Raw genomic sequence first — 21195 nt, 5'->3', positions numbered from 1 at the left:
GACGCAAATCTGACAGTTACCACATCTGGCCTGCCCGGTTTAGAGGGCAGTGTGTGCAATCCTTCAATGTCATCTTTAGACAGTCCTGCGATCTCAAGGTGCTGAGCTATATTATTTACTTCTTCCAAGAGGTCCTCACCTTCTTGTGGCTTAGGACCCTGGATTTCAATGTTTTGCCTTCGACTGTATTGCTCTAGATCATTTATCTGTTGTTTTAGTCCGGGTACAGCTTTCAGTTCTGGGGAACTTTCCATAGCCTCTACCCGTCGACGCAAGTCAGTAATTTCCTGGTCGTGCCTGTTTTGTGTGGTTCTTATGTCGTCATAAGTATCCGACAAATGCTGGACGGATTTCTCGATACTTGCTACAGTTTCCTGCAAGTTCATCAATTTATCCAATTTAGCTTCGAGTGCCGGAATCAGGGACAGCTTTCTGTTGACTTCCACCAGCTCTGCCTGTATATTTTAAGACGGATTTGGTGTTTTTTGTTCGCTTGCAGAAGGCTTGCAAGATGAGCATTTTTGCTTTTTTCTAGGTGATTCTTTCATTTGTCGAAGGACCGTTCTGATATGCCACTGCACTTGCCAAGATGGAACATTCCGAACATGTCCTTATCAAATCGTCTGCATCAAAGACTTCATAGCAGGACGAGCACTTATCGGGCATAGAGATGTGAAGGCCTGAAAAAAACACTGCAATTTTGGAAAAAAAATTGTTTTTTTTCGTTTTTTTTCAGACGACAAAAAATGAAAAGAGACATCGAAAATTTCACAATGCAATTTCAAGGTTTTATAATTGCTTGCTTTTAATTTAAGCTTTTGTTTTTGCTTTGAAAACCATTACAGCGTGCATCGTTGTACGTTTGGAGAGCAGTCGTCATCGCCGGTGCCAGGTAGTGCTGCGAGTACGCGGGTTGAAGGCCAGGCCACATATAAGATCCAGGCTTGACTTCAAAACACACTAATACTTGAACTCACGGCTGAAGTAGAACAAAATAGCTGCAAATTCTACAGCGCTACACACAGGACATAACCAACATAGGCTGCTGTGCATGTAAGCGGTTTTAGCTAAATACAAGCTTAGCTGCTTGATTTCCAACGTAGCACAGTACAGGACAACCGCAAGAATTTGGTCTAGGACAGGGGTCCTCAGCGAAGCACGTGACGCCATCTACCTGGTGGCAAGGCCTTTGCACCAACCAGCCGCTAACTCGCCTGGCTTGCCGACTGCTGCAGATACCACCATCATCCGCCAGCTGCGAACGAAACTGGTCACATTTCGGAAACGTCCATACAAGGATTCGCAACAGGCTTTCAGAGGAACGCGTTTGAAAGCTTGTGTATGTGCAGTCAAACTTAGCTGTAGACACAGCTTCAATCCATGCTGCTGAGCGTAGTGCCGCATCCAGCGACAGTGACTCTAAGTCCGATATGGAGTGACTTATAGATCAGTTTTGATGTTCCCTTTCTCGGTGCAAAAGAACAAGAGGTTCGTTCTACAAATATGATATTTATATCTTCATATTTGCCTGCAGTGCAAATCATTATTTATCTTCTCGGTGCAATAGAACAAAAAGTTCGTTTCACAGTATGACATCTATAACTGCATATTCGACTGAACTTCGGAGCATGATTACTGATCGTTGTGCTGTTGCAAATAAATCTTTTTGTCACGTTTCGCAAAATTTCCAATTTTTCATGAAATAAACCCCGAAAGCAAAGGTTTTTTTCATGCCTTTCAAAATTTCTTGAAATTTTACATCTCTAATCGGGCATAGCACCCTTTTAGCAAGCGACGGCCTAAAAACCGAACAAGAAAAGACGGCAAGGGCAGCAGCAGTAGCAGTAGCTTATTTGGACTAATAGCAAATGAAATGAGGCGAAGTTTTTCACAAACCAGCAATGAATTGCGGGATGGATGCGTTTAGGCACAGGAACGTTGGACCATGCTTCCGCTACCGCTGCTGCCCAAGAAGTGAAGACACCGGGATTCGGGTCGTTGCTTTTGTAGGCTGGACTGGATGACGATTTGTTCACGTGGCCTTCGATGTAGCGGTGAAACTCGGCACTAGACCAATACGCGTTGATGTTAACAACATTGATGCAGAAACGCGGCAGTGGAACATGGGCCGCATGCGTATATCGGGTAAATTGGCACTGACGATGCAAAACCCGTACAAGCAGATAACTGGCACCCTGGGTCAGTGGACACCTCAATCGCGCTTTCAGGTACGTGGCGGTGGTGTCCGACTGCAAAAAACTGTTCTCGCAAAGCATTTCATGCTTAGCATTGCTAAACCACCAGCCATTTTTTATGTTTGGAGCTTTCACAGCGTCACGTGGTATTTGCTTTTTATTCCTGCTTAGGACAGCACATTCATTAAAATTCGTACCGCAAATACCCCGCTTGCACTGTTCAAGGTTTGGCAACGTTTACTTCAATTGTTTCTACGTTTTTGTTGTGCTTGCATAGCTTGTTAGCCTGTTGTTGAATCACCGCACGGCTTGCGCTATGTGCAATTTAACACAAGACAAAAACAGAGAACTACATGTCTACGTAGTACTACTCCATATTACGACTCATGTTTACGAAACAGCGCGAGGAACACCGAAGGAAGAAGGGTCGGAATGCCGCGTCCACTGCGATCTCGGTGGTTCTGTCTCCGGAGTTAACGCTCGTTACTTCAACGTTTTGAAGACGATGACGGCCTTTTTAAAGGAAATATCACACCACAAGTTCAAAGTTAAACTATGTAACTGCACCTCACCTGGATGGTCCAGAAGAAAGAGAGAATTATTCCCTTTTTTTTTTCACACTGAAGTGACGTCGACATTTAAGGCGCACTTGACACTTCGTTCTCTTTTTTTATGTTTTTATGATGTACACGGCACCTCCGCGGAGCGCATGTGTGACTTCTTCAGGAACATATAGTCCACCATTGTGGAAAACGGAAAATTTTATGTAGCAGCAATCTTCGCATGTCGAACATATTGCACGCTTGGCGCGTAAACTCATGAATGCAAGACGGAAGCAGACAAAGCGTTCTTTGTCGACCGCTGCCGAAATGATTTCTGGAATGTGCCAGAAATTACGGGAACGCAATCAGTCAAGGCAACCAATATTAAGTGCGCATATGAAGAAGTTTATTCTCTCATCTCGAAAATGTTTCCGCGATAACCTGCGGCTCGTAAGAAATGAGCCTTTGGCCTTTGTAGAGGCAGCGAGGTTCTGCACGATAAGCTAGAAATAGCACTGGAATGTATTCTGTACTTTAGTTCGATATTCATCGATGATCAAGACTGCACACCACATTTTTCTTCCACGAACTGTCTGCAAACAGGGACATCTGTACAACTGAGGAAGGCGCTTCTGTTCAACTTCTTCTCAACTTAGAGGTCAAAAAGTCGTCAGGCATGGACGAAATACCCAACACATTATAGTATGGGAGAGTGAATGGCAAACGAAGTAGTTAAGTTCAATATTTAAGAAATCACTGCCACGCTGACAGCTTCCGAGCGATTGGAAATTTGTAAAAAGCACTCCCATTCCAAAAACAACCCCTTTCTTTCTACCGCCGATTTTATGTTAGTGCAGTTTTTGAACTTGCTAGAACATATGTTCTCTAACCACACAAATATTTTTCTGGAGATGAACATGATTATCTCGAGCACGGGTTCGGGTTCCGTCCCGGTCTGACACATCATAACACAACTGATTGCAACTGTTCACGAAATTGCGGCAGCACTGAATGGGATCAACCAAGCTGAAATAATATCAGCAATTTAGAAGGCGTTCGAACGTGTACCCATGACAAATTATTGCAGAAGTTTGAACGAGCGTTAAAAACATTACTGACAAACTTTCCTGAGGCAGCCGTGGTGGCTCAGTGGTTATGGCGCTCGGCTGCTGACCCGAAAGACGCGGGTGCGATCGCGGCCGCGGCGGTCGAATTTCGATGTAGGCGAAATTCTAGACGCCCGTGTACTGTGCGACATAAGTGCACGTTAAAGCACCCCAGGTGGTTCAAATTTCCCGAGCCATTAACTAGGGCATCCTAATAGCTTGAGTCGCTTTGGGACGTTAAACACTCGTAAACCTTAAACCAAACCAAACTTCCTTAGATTTATGCCTATCTTTTGTACAGACGTCAATGTGCAGTTGTCGATGGCGTCCTCTTTGATCGAGTCCCAGCAGAATTTGGTATTCAATAGTGCTCTGTCCTGGGTGTCCTTTTCTTTTCAGTTTTGATCAATGACATTGTTGAATTATACAGGTTACAATACGATTATACGCAGATTATTGTGTACTTTACCAAGATATTTCTGGTACAGAGAACAAGCTACTTTTGTGCTATTACTTACCTGCAATAGAAAAATGACACTCGATGTAGCAAATGACAGTGAATTAAAAAAAACACCGTAGCAATGACTGTTACACGCGAAAAAAAATCGATGCCTATAACATAGGTAACGAACACTTCTAATTGTCAATAATTTTTAACTCCTATATGACGTGGGCTTTATCTGCAGAAGCTTCGTAAAGGGAGCAGGGATAACAGCGGACCGAGATCAGCTGTTCCAGCTTATTGAAAGCCCTGCCCACGCGGCTTTTCCCAGCATACACACTCGGATATTGGTTATTTCAACTTGCGGCATCATTCGTGGCTTTCGGTTGTCCTTCTCTTTCTTTTTTAGCTAACTGCTTTTACTTTTTCTTTGAGGCAAAGGAATACCCTTCTGTAATTATTGGTGCAGAATAATTTTCGCCGTGCAGGCAGTTAAAGTATACGTACTTTCGTATTGATTTCTGCATTCTTCGTCTATAATTCTAACCATATGGAGCTCTCGCGACCGCAGTATGGCCCAAGAACATATCGCGACTTCAGCTGTCATAGTTTTGTTCTTGCGTGGACAGTCTGTCTTTCCGTGTGTAAAGTTTACTATCTGGGATTGCGCAAGATGTTTATTTGCCTTGTTTGACGAATTATATTGTCACGGACGCCGGTAGAACGCTCTAACCCTGGCAGAACAGTAGCTGGCGAGCACACAGGGCAGAGCGCAGCCGGCAGCCCTAGCACCGAGCAGAAGAGGACGAAGTCCGGCGCGCGACAAAGGTCGAAGACAGACCGCACGGGGGCGCCGGTAGAGTGGTGTCTAAACTAAGTGCGGCATTGCCCCTCCCCTCTGGAAAGGCATCGACTCGATGCCTGAAAGTGAGGGGGAGCGACGTGTGGGCATTAACAGAGTCCCAGGCACTGAACGTGGTGAGAGTTGTCCTAGAGGGCATGGTATGGCTTGAGTCTTGCGACGTGCACAATTTCGGATGTCGGCGGGCGTCTGGAAGAACGAACACTCCTTTGCGGGCGCACTTCATACGTGACGTCGCTGAGTTTGCGGGGTACCTCGTAGGGGCCGAAGTAACGGCGCAAAAGCTTCTCGGAGCGACCGCGCAGACGGATGGGGCTCCAAACCCACACGTGATCGCCAGGCTGGAAAATGACTTCGCGGTAGCGAAGGTTATAGCGGTGAGCATCGATTTCTTGCAGCACGCAGGTTCGTTGCCGAGCCAGCCGGCGGGCAGCCTCTGCATGGCGAACGAATGCATCAGCGTCGGCAACGGATGGGCGCGCAATATCGGGCAACAACATCGTGTCCAACACAGTCACGACTTCACGACCGTGTACCAAACCAAATGGCGTGAACCCCGTCGTCTCTTGAAGGGCAGTATTGTAGGCAAACGTGACGTACGGAAGTATTTCGTCCCAGTTCTTATGGTCATCGTCGACGTACATAGAAATCATATCACCGATAGTCTTATTGAGGCGCTCGGTTAGGCCGTTGGTTTGAGGATGGTAAGCTGTGGTCTTACGATGACTTGTGCCACTGAACCGCATAACTTCCTGAGTAAGCGTGGACGTGAACGCTGTGCCTCGGTCAGTTAAAACAACATAAGGGGCCGCCATGGCCGAGGACTATGCTGATGATGAAAAAGTCAGCAATTTCAGCAGCGGTGCCGCGGGGAAGGGCTTTCGTCTCACAATACCGGGTGAGGTAGTCGGTGGCAACCACAATATACCGGTTACCCATTGATGACGTGGGAAATGGGCCCAGTAAGTCCATGCCGACTTGGTGGAAAGGAATTCTCGGCGGAGGAATGGGTTGGAGCAAGCCAGCCGGCTTGAAAGGTGGTTTCTTCCGACGTTGACACTCGCGGCAAGTGCGTACATAACGCTTCACAGCCGCAGAAAGCCTGGGCCAGTAATAACGGTGACGAACTCGTGCCATCGTTCGAGAAAATCCGAGGTGGCCGGAAGGAAGCTCGTCGTGGCATGCCTGCAAAACGTCAGTGCGGAGTGCCGTTGGAACCACGAGCAGGCAACCAGAGTCCGTCGGGCCGTAATTTCGTTTGTAGAGGACGCCGTCTCGCAAGCAAAATGACGGCAAGCCACGCACGAATAGACGAGGCGGTAACGAGGCGGTACCCTCAAGATAATCGATGAGTGGCCCCAATTCCGTGTCGTCCCTCTGTTGTTGAGCGAGGGCGGACGTGGTCAGAGCACCAATAAAGAGAGGATCATCTTCGAGGTCATCAGAGCTGGACGGGATAGGAGCACAGGACAAGCAGTCTGCATCGCTGTGTTTGTTGCCCGACTTGTAGACAACTGTTACTTCAAATTCTTGCAAGCGAAGGCTCCAACGAGCTAGCCGGCCCGAGGGGTCATTAAGTTTCCCGAGCCAACACAGTGAGTGGTGATCACTCACGACCCAAACAGACGACCATACAAGTAGGGCCGGAACTTCGTTATCGCCCACACAAGAGCTAGGCACTCCTTTTCAGTGGTTGAGTAATTCGCCTCGGACCGTGACAGCGTGCGGCTGCCGTAAGCAATCACGCGCTCAACACCATCTTGCCACTGGACGAGGACTGCACCGAGGCCAATGTTGCTGGCATCGGTGTGAAGTTCTGTGTCCACCTCCTCGTCAAAATGGGCAAGAATGGGCGTTGTTTGTAGGCGTTTGCGGAGCTTTTCGAAGGCGTCCTGCTGTTCCTGTGCCCAGACGAAAGGCTGATCGTCTTTTGTCAGCCGTGTGAGAGGCTCAGCCAGCCTGGAGAAGTCTTTCACGAAGCGTCTGTAATATGCGCAGAGGCCAAGGAACCAGCGCACAGCTCGCTTATCAGTGGGAGTCGGAAACGCAGCTACAGCGGCCGTCTTGTCGGGGTAGGGGCTGACGCCCTCAGGTGTCACAACATGGCCCAAAAACTTCAGCCGTTGGTACGCGAAGTGGCATTTCTCGGGTTTTAGAGACAGACCGGCTGATCGGATTGCCGTCAATACTGCACTCAAGCGTTTGAGATGTTCTTCGTAGGTCGCAGCGAAAATAACCACATCATCAAGATAGACGAGACACGACTGCCATTTGCGGCCAACCAGGACAGTGTCCATCATTCTTTGAAAGGTGGCAGGAGCGGTACACAGGCCAAAGGGGAGCACCTTGAACTCGTACAAACCGTCGGGGGTTATGAACGCGGTCTTTTCACGGTCACGTTCATCGACTTCGATCTGCCAGTACCCACTGCGTAGATCAAGAGAGGAAAAGTATCGGGCATGACGCAGGCGATCGAACGAGTCATCAATTCGGGGCAACGGATAAACGTCCTTTTTAGTAATCTTGTTGAGGCGACGATAGTCGACGCAGAATCGGAGAGTGCCATCCTTCTTGGCGACCAGCACAACGGGCGAAGCCCACGGGCTTGTTGACGGCTGGATAACCTCGTCGCGGAGCATTTCCTCAACCTGCCTCCGAATCACCTCCCGTTCTTTCGCAGACACTCGATAGGGGTGGTGTTGTATAGGCTTTTCGCCTTCATCAACTACAATGCGGTGTTTAGCGACCGATGTTTGCCGAACTTTAGAAGTGGTCGCAAAGCATTCACTTAGAGAGTCGAGGATCATGTGGAGGCGGTGTTTCTGATCGACGGTTAGGTCGTGGTTCACGTCAGTCATAACGGGGCGTCAGACGTCGATGCATGGGTATCGTTGAGGGACAAGACGCAGTGGGAGACAGAGGCACTAATTTCATCGAAATAGGCTATGGCGGTTGCTTGTGGCAAGTGGCGGTATTCGGTGCTAAAGTTGGTAACAAGAAGCTGCGTTCGATGTCCGCGGTGGGAAGTAACACCCCGCGCAACGCAGACTTGTTGACTCAGCAGTAACGACAGGTTACCTTCCGCAACCCCGTGAGGCGTGCGTGGGTTGGAGCATTCCACCGTAATAAACAAACTGGAGCGTGGTGGTAGCGTGAAATTCTCATCACACACGCGAAAAACAGGCCTGTCGGGCTCGCTGCTGTCGGCTATGGCACACTGAGGTGAGAACGTCATGACAAGTTCGCGGAGGTTGATTATCGCACCGTGTTCCCGAAGAAAATCAAACCCGAGGATGAGATCCTTCGAGCAATTAGCCAATACAGCGAAGCAGGCAGTGAAGGTGACACCACGAATCTTCATTCTAGCGGTGCAGACGCCAAGCGGTGTCACCAGATGGCCTCCAGCTGTCCGGATGTGCGTTCCAGGCCAAGGTGTCAGTACGTTCCTCAGGACAAGCGCCAGACCACGACTCATGACGGAGAAATCGGCGCCGGTATCTACGAGAGCAGTCAGCCGGCGGCCATCAATGATGACCAGGATTTCAGCCGAAGCTTGGTCACCTTCAGAAAAACGCTGTGAGGGGGAGGTCGGACTAGGGGATCGTTCTCGCGGTCGAGTTGGGGCGTCAAGCGGAGGCGTCTCTGTTCGTCGAAAGGTCTTCGGACTTAAGGGTCGTTCAGATTGTCCATTGAGACGTCAAGCGAAGGCTTCTCTGGGCGTCGAAAGGTCGTCGCGGCGTGGGGTCGGAGGTCGGGTCGCATGCTAACGTCGGTGAGCGGAGGATGTTTGTCATTATGTCCGGTGACGGCGGCCCTACCTCCGGGGGTCGCCGTCCTCAGTTTTCCCCGCGCGCGCAGGAGGACTGCCGAACGTAGGGCTGGCGGGCTGGTGAAGAAAACCGGCGAGGCGACGTAGACCTGGACTGACGTTGGGCAGTGGGTGCAGGTGGGACGTTGGCCGCTAGGTATTGATCGATCTCGCGGGGTCGTTCACCATAGCGGGGCAGGGGTGCGTCTGGCGAAAAGCCGCGCAGGCCAATCCGGCGGTACGGGCAGTGACGACGGATGTGGCCTGCTTCGCCGCAGTGGAAGCACAGGGGCCTGTTGTTCGGCGTTCGCCACATGTTTGCCTTCGTGACGGGTGGGCGGTCGTTTGGCAGCGCTGTCGTATACGGGAATCGGCGGGACGGCGCGGTAAGGGCAGGAGAGTAGAACGCCGGCGGTGGTGGCGCAGGACTTCGCAATGCCTCGCTGTATGTCATCACATAGGGCGCTGGCGGTTGGGGAGGTGGAATGGGCTGCACCGTGCGGCGTATGTCGTCACGCACAGCATCCGAGATGGCGGTGACACTAGGAGGCTGCTCCACAGAGCGAAGCTTCTGCAGCTCTTCGCGAACGATGCTCCTAATGAGCTCTCGGAGGGAGGTGTTCTCATCCCTGGGCCTCGGCATGTGGCACTCCACAGCAGTGATGTTTGATGGACGGCCGTAGTGCGCAAACCGCTGTTGCAGGGCGCGCTCCATTCCTGCCGCTTCCTTCGCAAAATCGGCGACTGTAGCCGGGGGATCGCGCACGAGCCCAGCGAACAATTGCTCCTTCACTCCCCGCATCAAATGGCGCACCTTCTTGGCTTCCGACATCAAAGGATCAGCGTGGTTGAAAAGCCGGGTCATGTCCTCCACGAACATCGCCACGCTCTCGTTTGGCTGCTGCGCTCTCGATTGCAGGGCCAAGTCAGCACGCTCCCTCCGTTCGTTGCTGCTGAACGTATCCAGCAACTGCCGCCGGAAGTCTTGCCAGGTGTGGATGGCGGACTCGTGGTTTTCGAAACACGTCTTGGCGGCGTCCTGGACGGCAAAGTAGACGTTCCGAAGCTTGCGGTCCTCGTTCCACAGATTAAATTCAGCGACCCTGTCATACCCGTCCAACCAGTCCTCCACATCCTCAAACTTGTCACCATGAAACGACACGGGCGTACGAAGCGTATGAAGAAGCAGCGGTGGCGAGCTCACAGATTGCTGGAAGGTCTGGCTGGCCACCGTAGAGGTCATCTCGCGGGATGGCGCGGTGAGGGGATTGTACTCGGGGGCTAAGCCTTTCAAACGGCGGCTTGACTTGTGGACAGGTGTTGTGTCCAGGGGGTGTGACGGAGCGCTGGAGGTTCCTGGGACCTCTTCGTACATGGATCGTACCCAGCAGCTGCACCAAAATGTCACGGACGCCGGTAGAACGTTCTAACCCTGGCAGAACAGTACCTCGCGAGCACACTGGGCAGAGCGCAGCCGGCAGCCCTAGCACCGAGCAGAAGAGGACGAAGTCCGGCGCTCGACAAAGGTCGAAGACAGACCGCACGGGGGCGCCGGTAGAGTGGGTTTTTTTTCAGTGGTTTTTTTGTGCGTTATCCTTTAGAGAGATACCTATTTTTTTCCAAGTGATAGATCGGCATTTGCGGTAGGCAGAATTTTATTTTATTTGTGCACGTGTTTTCAAGTGTGTTTGTCTTGAGCCTGTAGTTACCTTAGCAATCGAGTGTTGCTAAGATGGTTAAGCTACTGAAGGTTAGTTGTACGGAGTGTGAGGCGTCGGTGAATTTAAAAGAAACGCGGTTCGATTCGGTGGAGGAGGCCGAAGGCGCAGGTTTTATGTGCAAATTCTGCGTATTAGGTGCGCGCCTGGATAGGGCTAAACAGGCGAACAGCGAACTAGCTCTAAGGATGGATGCTCTAGAAACAGAGTTACAGATAGAGAGGGCAGAGAAGCATAAGCTTCAAGAACAGCTTTGTCAGTTGGAGTCAAAAACGGCTGACACCGCCATTGGAAGCCACAATGGCGGGCATTCCAGCGCCAGCCACGTGGATGGGGCTTGCACTGGCATGGACAGCGAGAAGGCAGTAGGTCAGACATGTTCAGGCAGGAACAACTACGCACAGGTGACAGCTGGGAAGTCGAGAGGCGATACTGAGAAGGGGACCGAGCTAATTCCAGGAAATGAGGTCACAGTCACTGATAAGAGGCAGCAAGATCCGGAAGTTAGGAGGGAGGAGCAGAGTAGGCTAGTGCTTATCGCTGGTGACTCAAACATGGGGCGCTGCAAAAGAGCTATTCTGGACCGTGTGAAGGGTGATAGGCGGGTAGCAGTCAGGGTGTTTCCAGGAAGGACAATGGACGATGTTCTGAGAGCGACTAAAAGTGAACTTTCCGAGAAGGCTGCTAGGCGTAACTTGGTAGTGGTTGCGGCGGGGCTAAATGATGTCCTGAATGGTAACGCCGCACAAGTAGGCAAAAGATTAGCTGAGGGAGTTGACGGTATAAGGGCGATAGCACAGCAAGCGCAGATCGTGGTGTGTACAGTGCCGGAGGTACAAGGAAGGAATGGAGAGGTTGCTAAAGACGTTGTGAATCTTAATCGAGAGATAAGGCAGTTAGGCCTCGAGAAAGGCTTTGAGGTGGTAGACATTAACAAGGAAGTGCACAGAGCAGGTTCGGGCAGAGACTTTGGACGAGATGGCATCCATTTCAGTGGAAGGGTAGGAGGAGAGATAGGCGGGCGCCTGGGAGGCCGAGCGGTAGCTTTTTTAGGGGGTCCACGGTGGCTCAGGGCGTAGGGGTACGTAGCAGCGATGTTGTAAATGAAACAGTGGTGGCTGAGCCCACCAAAATGGCCACTAGGAGGCCCAGAAAGAAAACTACGAAAAAGAAATTTAACGCCAGGATCAGTTACATAAACATGCAAGGGGGTAGAAAGAGAGCGAAATGGCTAGAAATAGAACAGCAGTTAAAGGACGAAGCAGTTGGTGTGTACGCTCTATGCGAGACACATATGAGGGATCTAGAAGATCCACCTTTAATCGATGGCTATATCTGGGAAGGGAGCAACAGAACAACAACGGAGAAGAAGGGAGGAGGAGTAGGTATGCTGATACATCAAGGAACAAATTGGCAAAGAATAAAATCAACTTGCAAAGAACATGTCTGGGTATCAGGTACAATTGCTGGCAAAAGGACATGGCTAGGGGTAGTTTATTTAGGGACCGGGGAAAAATGCAGGCAAGAAAACAAGGATCTAGTTGTTAAGTGCCTCAATGACGATATAAAGCAGATTGGAGACGGTGTCGATATTATTTTGCTTGGAGACATGAACGGCCACATCGAGGATCTGGATGGATACACAGATTGTAACGGGAAGTTAATGGTAGACTTGTGTGAGCGGCACAACCTAGTTATTGTCAACAGAGAAACTAAATGTGAGGGACAAATCACGTGGGAATCCCGTAACAGGCAAACAACCATTGACTACTGTATAATGTAGCAGGGCATCTATAGCAAGCTCGCAATAATGGAAATAGACAAATAGGGGAAGTACAGCCTAGGAAGTGATCATAAACGTATTAGTCTACAGTTGGGAGCTCTAGTCAAAAGAGAAATGCAGCGAAGTAAAAAAGACAACGCAAAATTAAACGATGAACAAATAGAGCTAATATCAGCCGAAATAGAAGAAGTAATCGAGAAACGCCCCATGGCAAAGTGGGATTATAATCAGTTAGAACTGCTCATCGCTACAAAAATGAAACAAGTGAAAGGAGTAAACCGCTGGAGAGGAAAGAGGAAGCCATGAAGCTGGTGGAATATATGGAAATTAAAGAGGCCATCGAACAACGACGGGTGGCTTCAAGGGAACACACAGAGGCAAAGAAGGCGCAGTTATCTGAAGAGGAAATAGGCGAAAATTGGGAATCTTATCGACAAAAGAAACAGCAAGTTCAGGCCCTAGTCCAGGCTAAAATGAAGCAGTCCTCTGATAAATGGCTGGCTGAAGTTCGCGAGGCAAATAAAGGGGGGCCAAGAAAATTCTGGAACCATATAAGCTGGTTGGGAAAAACAAATAAAAGAACGCAGGAACAGATTATAGATGCTGAGGGAAAATGTTTAGTGGGAGACGATGCTGTAAACTACATTACATCATTTATAGCTGCGTCTTTTAGCAACGACAATGGGGTAATCTTCCCAAGTGAGGCGGCAACACTGGACAACACAATAGAGAACAGCTTAGAACTGACTAGTCTTAACTGGGAAAAGGCGGAAGCGAATATTCCTAAAACCACATCCGCTGCGATAGATGAAATTCCAATTAAGCTGATTAATGAACTTGGCCCAAGAAGCAAGGAAGCGCTGATAAAAGCATTGGAGACAGCCATAACAAATCAGCAAATTCCGCACAGCTGGAGACAGAGTAAAATGAATTTGATTTATAAAGGGAAAGGAGATAAGATGAACATCAAATCCTACCGTCCGATTACGATAACGTCTGTTATGTACAGGCTGGCCATGCAGGCGGGGAAATTAAAAATGCACGCATGGGTAGAAGGTAATCGGATACTCGGAGAACTTCAGAATGGGTTCAGAAGGAGTAGGCATTTAGATGATAGCCTGTTCGTGCTTACCCAATGCATAGGAATAGCTAAGGCGGAAAACAGACCTCTGTTTTTAGCCTTTCTGGACATAAGAGGTGCATACGATAACGTGAACAGGGAACTCCTGTGGAGCATATTGAAAGGTTTAGGTATCGGTCATGACGTAATTGATTTTCTACAGGAAATATACCGAGATAATGAAGTTGAAATTACATGGGAAGAGAAAAAAAGTACCACAACTGTGGGGGTGCACAAAGGATTAAGGCAAGGTTGTCCTCTATCACCGCTGCTGTTCATGCTTTACGTGATAAATATGGAAAGAAGGCTAGAAGAAAGTAATCTAGGTTATAATCTGTCGTACAGATTAGGCGGAAATGTAGGTGAGCAGCGACTCCCGGGTTTAATGTATGCGGACGATATTGTACTGTTAGCAGATAGCCAGGAAGATTTACAAACTTTGGTTAATTGCTGTGGAGACGAAGGAGACGCTCTAGGATTCAGTTTTAGTGCAACTAACTCAGGTGTGATGGTTTTTAACGATACAACTGACCAGGTGCTTACAATACAAGGCCACGAAATACCCAAAGTACCCGCATACAAATACCTCGGGATATGGCTAAGCGAAGGGCAGATATACACGGAAAAGCACGAACAGGCTCTTAGGGCAAAAGGACGTAGAGACGCCGGGATAATGAAACATAGGGCATTATGGGGGTAAAACAAATATGAAGTACTAAGAGGTATTTGGAAAGGAATAATGGTGCCGGGACTTACTTTCGGCAATGCGGTTCTGTGCTTAAGGGCAGAAGTTCAGTCGAGATTAGACGTAAATCAGAGAGCTGTTGGAAGATTAGCACTAGGTGCCCACGGCAAAACCACAAACGAGGCAGTACAAGGGGATATGGGCTGGGCATCGTTCGAAGCACGGGAAGCTAAGAGTAAAATACTATATGAAGAACGCCTGAGGAAATTGGATGATAACAGGTGGGCAGCTAAGGTATTTAAATATTTATACAGAAAGAGCGTTGACTCACAGTGGCGGAAAAGAACTAGAAAACTAACCAGTAAGTATGCAGGTCATGAGGACGGAGAAAGAAAGAGCATTAAACGACAGGTTAAAAACGCGGAAGTTAAAAATTGGATGCATTCAATGGAAAAGAAACATAGTGTAGAACTATATCGATGCTGGAAAAGGCAGATCAGGAAAGAATTTTTCTATGATAGCTCAAGAGGCAGTGCCCTACTTTTTGAAGCTAGGTCAGGGTGTCTTAGAACGCGCAGCTACAAAAAGAAATTTAACGAAGAAGATGACACATGTGCAGTGTGTGGTAGATCTGTGGAAACAAATGAACACCTCATGATCAAATGTGACGGTATCCATCCGGATGTCGATGCAGGCGCAGTCACTCTTCCTGAGGCCCTAGAGTTTAAAGATAACAATGGTCATGTAAATAAATCTGCAGTGGAAGTCAGCAAAAAGCGATTGGAGGATTGGTGGCTGAAAAGCAGGTATGTGGCATAGGGTTAGAATTGTAGGAAACCGTAGGTAAAGGTGATGGCGAATCTTAATGAGAATTGCCGACACAGTAAACAAAAAAAAATAATAAAGAAAGAAACGCAGAGCATGGTGGCAATTGCCACCACCCCGTTTCAAAGGGGGCGCTCCTATCCGTCCGTCCGTCCACCCGTCCACCTGTCCACCCACCCACCCCCCCAACCGACCGACCGACCGACCGACCGACCGACCGACCGACCGACCGACCACCCACCCTCCCTCCCACCCACCCACCCACCCACCCACCCACCCACCCACCCACCCACCCATCCATCCATCCATCCATCCACCCACCCACCCACCCACCCACTTACCCACCCACCCATCCATCCATCCATCCATCCATCCATCCATCCATCCATCCATCCATCCATCCATCCATCCATCCATCCATCCATCCGTCCATCCATCCATCCGTCCATCCGTCCACCCGTCCGTCCGTCCGTCCGTCCGTCCGTCCGTCCATCCATCCGTCCATCCAGCCGTCCGTCCGCCCGTCCGTCCGTCCGCCCATCCAGCCGTCCGTCCGTCCGTCCGTCCGTCCGTGCGTCCGTCCCGCACTTTGGTTCACTTACACTGACGTTTTTTCAAACTGGAAAGCTTACGAGAAAGTTGGCTCCAGCACGAAGGTCACAAAAGCAGAAGGGAGACTTTGGAAACAGCCACGGATTCTTATGTAGCGGCATGCGACCCTGAGCATTACACCCACAAGCAACTTACTGCTGAAATAAAATGTCCGCAATGTCTCCAGCCAAATGGTCCTGCCCTGCTCGTTTTTTACATTTCTTATGAAGATGGAGCGCCATTACCATGGCTTGCCATCGGACAATGTAGAGCAGTAGTTTCACCGAGAGCGTGACTAGCAGTGCTCTTTTACCGTGTTGTAGGCCCGTTAGCTGATTCACTGCGGCTACTGGAGCTCGCTAAAACTTCTTCAGGGGCCACGATTGCGGTCCCGTCATGGTTCGGAAAATGGAGATTTTCAAAGTATAATACCTACGAACAAGAGGAGATACGCCTGTGTAGACAAGGGAGCAGTAGCAGAAACCGATCATCAGACCGCACAAGCTCAGCTTCAGAAAATAAACATCTTGTTGGTATCATTGGAGCCTAACCATCGAGAGGATGAATCAACGCGGAAGATACTTTTACCCGTGACAACGGAAGTCGCAGTGGGGTTGTTGTCGATAACTTCCTGATACGGAAACAAGTCTCCGGGAAGGCTGTCTTGCAGAATTTCTAAGAAGGACACGCACATAACACATAACAGCGATACGGTTGTCCTAGACTTAACATTTGGCCACTTCTACGTGCCCGCTGAAAAGGAAACGTTCAAAGGGCGGCTAGGCAATTTCACACCATCTGAAGGTGCCCTATTTGAGGTCAGCAAGACAGCCGTAAGATTGGCTACATGTGCATCGACTAGACATTAAACATAGTGCTGATGCAAGTCGAACTACTCCAAGGCAGTACCCCACCATGCACCCTCAGCTGCCGAATTTCAGCTCATAGATCGATGAACGATTGTACGAACACGTCGGGCTAAAGCCAGACGGACGCACGGAACCTGTGTCACCGTGTGCTGGCCTAAGAAGCCCCTCAAAAGTGTCTTCTTAGAACACCCGTGGCGTTAGTGCCGTAGATCTCTGAGAAAGTGTTCACTGACCTAAGTTGGTAGCGGCGCAATTCACAGTCTTAGACACCGCATTCAATTTTGCACTCTCCTCTGGAAGTCACGAACCGTCCTCCGACCGAGGAAGGTATGTAGTAAATTGAGCGGCAACCATTACAGCGCTACACGGCTGCACAATAGCCGCAGAACACCACCGATAAAGCAATGCTGCCAGCTCAATGACCCCGCATCGCCGAGTGTGCATACATTTCAGGAATGGTGCTTGGTCATGTGCACCCGATCACCCCGCTCCTCAAGGAGCTGCTGGTTCCTGCCGCAGCACCACGCCTAAAAGTAGCACGCTTAGCCAACTCGACTACATCAAGATTCTTGCTCACGCTTACACATTGTGCCACTGGGCCCATCCAACGCCGCCAATATGGTTGTGAGAATACACAAAAGATGGAGGTGATTCTTGAGCTGATCCTACCTCAACTGGGGTAGAGGTGGAGTGTATAGGAACGCAAGCGAACGTTAGGTATCTGGCTCCTGAAGGAATGAAAGCTGCAAAACTGAGGTCATGAGCTAATCGGCTGCCGCAAGTATGCGGTTTCATTGACAAAGCATCGATGTCCCAGCAACGGTGTCGCGGTCTTTCGTCCTTTTGCATACCGGAGAACTTTTCCTTTTTTTCCTGGCGGCGAGGGTTAACCTTGTGTGGCCAACTACCCGGAGTTGTGTCATATTTGGTTATAGCTAAGGTGTACAGCTGGCGTGGGCAGGACTTGCCTTCAAGTTCCTGTCGCGTCCCCTTGTTGGACTCCATGGTGGGTGACTGCCACCATGTCCGAAAAACCAAATTTTTTTATGGCTCCCCCCCTTTGAAAACCAGATCGCTCTCTCAAAAGAGGGCGGAACGAGACAGCAGACTTTTTTGCGAAAAAGAAGCCAACTTTCACAAAATTTCATGTAATACACAGCAACTGTGACGAAAAGCAAGCCCGAATCATATCCGCCTTCCTTAACAGATGCCTTGGGGCCTGGCTACAAGGTATCAAAAATGACCAGTGGCGACCTACTCCTTGAACTGCGTGAGAGCATCCAATGCTCGAAACTCTCCAACATTGCTTCTATAGGGGGCACCTCTGTCTCCGTGACTCCACACCAATCTCTAAACACAGTTAAAGGCGTTATCTCAGAGGCTGACTTCATCCATCTAAGAGAAACCGAAATGCTTCAAGGACTTTCTGATCGAAATGTAATTGACGTGCACAGGATCAAAATCCGCAAGGACAACAAAGAAATAGACACCAAACACATGGTCCTCACATTTAACACCAGCAGTTTGCCCGAAACGATCGATGTTGGATACCTGAAAATCACCGTCAGACACTACATACCGAATCCCCGCCGCTGTTTCAACTGTCAGAAGTTTGATCACGGTTCACATAGTTGCCGCGGCCGCAAAACCTGCGCGAAATGCGCTTCGAAGGACCACCCTTCTGAGGAATGTGACGCAGCCCTATGCTGCGCGAACTGTGAAGGAGCCTACGCTGCATACTCCAGGGCGTGTCCGTCCTGGAAAAAGGAGAAAGAAATCTTCACCATAAAGACCAAAGAAAACATTTCATTTAAAGAAGCCAGAAGGCGTTTTGCACTGACAAATACATTCTCTTTCTCAGCGAAACCAAACTTCGCTGATGTGGTGCGCAGGGGCGCAGCACCACACAGCACTCCGGCACCTGCCGCGGCCACTTCCACCGCGCCTGTGGCAGTGCCATCCACGCCCCAGGCAGAGACAGCGAAAGCTGCTCTGCAAACTCCAAGCCAGGGAGTGCCGGCCCGCGGGTCAGCATCCCGCAGGACTTCCCTCCGTCGGGGGAGGCCTGACACCAACACATCCGCGGCATCTCCGCGGTCGTCCAGCACCTCTTGCGAGGTGATGGACCAAACTCCCAACCCGCCTGCTTTACAGCGGCGGAAAAGCTCTCTTGAGCGGAAAAAAGGCAGGGCCACCATAACGGCCCCAGAACATAAGTAAACCCCTCGTCGTTCCTACCCCAAAAGATAAACATGGCTTTTCTAGTTCAGTGGAACTGTAGAGGAATATTGAGAAATTTTGATGACATAAAAAATATTTTAGGGTCAATGTCACCCGTAGCCTTATGTCTCCAGGAAACCAATCTAGGTCCACAACATATGAACATCCTGAAGCATTATAAAACTTTTAGACGCGATCGTGAGCAGGCAAATAGACTCTCTGGAGGCGTCGCGATTATCGTACAAAGCGGCGTTCCTGCTCGAGAAATCAAACTCAAAACAAAACTTGAAGCCGTTGCGGTCAGTGTCGTCAGCCATAAATCAATTTCTATCTTTTCTGTATATGTTACTCCACATTTTACATTAACAGTCCACGATTTGCAAGAACTTATCAATAAACTTCCAAAACTGTATCTAGTAGTTGGGGACTTCAACGCCCACTCCACTTTTTGGGGAAGCGAGCGCTGTGACTCTAGGGTGTCAAAAAATCGAAGATTTTATCCTCACAAACAAAGTATGTCTTTTAAATACAGGTGAAGCCACCTACTGCTCCCCTACCTCGGGGAAAATGACCTTTTTAGATTTGTCATTTAGCTCACCTTCTGTTTTTAATGATTTTAAATGGCATGTCTTTGACAACCCATATGGCAGTGACCACCTCCCCATACTAATCACTTTAACTTCCTCACCAGAAATAATCCCAACAAAGCCGCGACGCTGGAAGCTGCATTTAGCAGACTGGGAACTTTTTAGAGCAAAAGCCACCTTAGAAAATATAGTTTTAGAAAATTTTAGCATAGAGCAGATAAACGAATTGTTCACAAATTGTATTATAACCGCCGCACAGTTAGCTTTTCTGCAGTCTTCAGGAGTGGTGTCACAAAATCGCAAAGTGTGGTGGACAAAAGACTGCAAGGAAGCAAAAAAACAACAAAATAGAGCTTGGGGTAAGTTTCGAAGGTATCCGACACATGAGAACCTCTTCAATTTTAAAAAGGCTAAAGCTCGGTACGTTCGTCGCAGTGCTGAGAAAGCCTCATGGCAGAGATATGTTTCATACATCAATAGTTCGATTACATCAAAAAGATGTGGGAACAGGTGCGTAAATTAGACGGCAAATTCTCTCCCTTTACAGTACCATTTCTAACAGCCCCTGGAACACAAACAAGTATAGATGAACAGGCTGACATACTAAGACAACATTTCTCTGACGTTTCAAGCTCTTCACACTACACACAGTCATTCTTAAAACACAAAAACACAACTGAAAAGCAGAAACTTCCAACGACTGGCAGTACAAACGAAACATATAATACAATATTTACAATTAAGGAGATCCAAAACGTACTGTCCTCCGGTAAACAGACAACACCTGGCCCGGATGATTTACATTATCAAATGCTTGCCCACCTGTCCGAAGCTGCTGTAGGAGCACTTCTTCAATTTTTCAACAAGATATGGGTGTCCGGAAAGATGCCGGAGGCTTGGAAAAAAGCAGTTATCGTACCGTTCTTAAAACCTGGAAAACCGCCCACCTCCTCTAATAGTTATAGGCCGATAGCTCTTACAAGTGTTATAGCAAAATCATTTGAAAGTGTGCTCAACTTTAGGCTCATGTTCATTCTTGAATCACGCGAACTCCTTGACATCCCCCAGTGCGGATTTAAGAAAGGATGTTCGACAACTGACCATCTCGTCCGCTTAGAAAACACAGCTCAAGAGGCGTTCATACATCAACAACACTGTCTGGCAGTCTTCTTTGACATGGAGAAAGCACACGATACCACATGGAGATATGGGAGTCTACGCGACTTGGCAGATCTTGGCATCCGGGGTAGGATGATGAACAGCCTGAAGGATTTCCTGTCTGACCGGTCATTTTAGGTGCGCCTGGGTGCAACCCTTTCGAAGACCTTTGTCCAGGAGAACGGGGTACCGCAGGGCTGTATCCTAAGTACCACACTTTTTGTCGTGAAAATGAATTCCATAGCGAAAATAATTCCCAACTCCATTATGTATTCCGTATATGTCGACGACCTTCAGATTGCTTGCACGTCCTCCAGCCTGTCAACGTGTGAGAGGCAGGTACAACTCACATTAAACAAGCTAGCAATCTGGGCAGACAAAAATGGGTTCAAGTTCTCTCCACAGAAAACAGTGGCTGTTGCTTTCTCACTTAAAAGAGGCTTGCAGATCAATCCGAACTTACACCTAAATGGAGCCACACTACCGGTAAAACAAGAACATAAATTTTTAGGAATAACATTTGATAAAAAACTTACATTTGTGCCGCACATAAACAACTTGAAAGTAAAGGCCTCCCGTGCAATGAATATTCTTAAAGTACTCTCAAGGAAACGCTGGGGATCTGACAGAGCATGCCTCCTTCACATCTACCGTTCTCTAGTGCGCTCATGTCTAGATTATGGG

Source organism: Amblyomma mixtum, chromosome 1 (assembly GCF_055824585.1).
Source record: "Amblyomma mixtum isolate Tamu chromosome 1, ASM5582458v1, whole genome shotgun sequence".
Classification (NCBI taxonomy): Eukaryota; Metazoa; Arthropoda; class Arachnida; order Ixodida; family Ixodidae; genus Amblyomma; species Amblyomma mixtum.
Note: the sequence above shows the minus strand (reverse complement) of the source record.